Source organism: Alexandromys fortis, unplaced genomic scaffold (genome assembly GCF_014885135.2).
Source record: "Alexandromys fortis isolate MF-2015 unplaced genomic scaffold, M_Fortis_MF-2015_v1.1 scaffold_72, whole genome shotgun sequence".
Classification (NCBI taxonomy): domain Eukaryota; kingdom Metazoa; phylum Chordata; class Mammalia; order Rodentia; family Cricetidae; genus Alexandromys; species Alexandromys fortis.
The window spans coordinates 7,976,623-7,978,486 of record NW_026067969.1 but is presented as its reverse complement, the minus strand read 5'-3'; positions in this window follow the sequence as shown (position 1 = coordinate 7,978,486).

Genomic DNA, 1,864 nt, shown 5'->3' with positions numbered 1-1,864 from the left:
AAAAAAAAAAAAAAAAAAGGAAAAGGGAAAAGGAAACAGACCAACCTGGGAAGGTGCCTGATGTCAATCTCTGGCTTCCCCGGTATGTACGCACACAAACATGCAAACACGTGTGCATACACATTCACACACACCACTGCACAGACTTCAGGAAGAAAGGGATTAGTTACTCGAAAAGCGGAGAGGCCGACTCACTAGCAGTTGTTCACTGAGCCTGCCTCTCTCAGAAGTCGCTCAATAAATTTTCAAGATTATTCTTTTTTTTTTTTTGGTTTTTCGAGACAGGGTTTCTCTGTGGTTTTGGAGCCTGTCCTGGAACTAGCTCTTATAGACCAGGCTGGTCTCGAACTCACAGAGATCCACCTGCCTCTGCCTCCCGAGTGCTGGGATTAAAGGCGTGCGCCACCACCGCCCGGCTAAGATTATTCTTTTTTCCTGTGCACAGTACTGGGGAATGGATGGAACTCAGGGCCTCTCGTGTGCCGGGTAGATGCTGTACCTGTGAGCGGCACCCCAGCCTCCTCTGTGACTTTCTCATCCGTGCTTACTACACACCGAGTTCTGCTCAGCACTTTCCATGCATCACCTCCTTAAGCAACGTGAACAGGAGACTCAGAGAGGCTCAAGTAACCGGCCATGTCTTAAGCGGACACCCGCCTGAAACGTACTTAAGATAACACTTGTTTTATTCTATTTTATGACCAAGTTTAAGTAGCCTAAGCTGGTCTTACTGTAGTGAACTATGACCTTGACCTCCTGTTCCTCCTTCCACGTCCTCAATGATGATGGGGATTATAGGTCTATGCCGCAATGCCCAGTTTAGTGGAGTTTTAAGGTCACTAATTGTAGAGTCTAGCAAGATGGCATTACCTGTAGTCCCGGCCATAGCCTGGACAGCATAGCAAGGCCCTGTCTCCAGAAACCCAAAATCACTGTTTGTGGAGGTCACACGGCCAAGCGACTCATTATTGTTCTTCCAGGAACCTTTCTGCGGCTGATGCCTCTGCTGTGTGGGTCAGGGTGAGAATGGTTGTCTAGTTACTCCTCAAGGACTTGAGGGCTATTTTTGTGGGCCCTGGGCAGGTGTCCCCTGGTGACTTCTTTGATTCAGGGAGCTGAAAATTCTGCCCTCAGATTGCACTAAGGCCTCCATTTTCTGCAGATGGACCCTGTGAGGAGCTTCAGAGACCAATTAGTTATGCAAAGACCACTGCAGCCCCTCACCTCCAACTGACAAGACACCTCAACCCGCTGTGCCTCCCTGCCCCATAAATACCCCTTCCCCTGTCCTCAGGGAGGCATGTCTGAGTAATGTTCTTCCCTCTCCACGCTTGGCCACCTCCTGAATAAAGCCTCGCTGGCTTTTGCAAACCCAGTCTTTTCGATGATTGGCGTCCTGCCCAGCAGGCCTGGGTCAATGACACAATCAAATCCAAGAGTCTGGCCCGTGTCATGTGATTTCAAAGCTTGTGCTCTTAATCACTGGGTCAGGCTGAATGTATTTGCTGGCAAGGATTGAGGCAAATGATTAAATGAAGGCGGGAGGTGTAGCTCAGTGGTAGAGTGCTTGCCTAGCGTGTGCGAGGCCCTGGGTTCAATCTACAGCACACCTACTGGGCCCTGGGAACACTAGCAACATAGGCTGAGCCATTCATCAATGGGCCAATTAAACACACAAGCAAAAGTGGGAAAGGAGAAAGATTTATTCAACGTGGCCCCGTGGCCGTATCGGGAAGAGAATAAATAGGTTCAGTGACTTGTTCTCCCTAGTTCAGAATCTAGATGCAAGCTTCAGGTTTATAACAGGGCCATAGTTATGCATACTAAACAATCCAGGTCAAAGTGCAGGCCCACCCGTCACGTC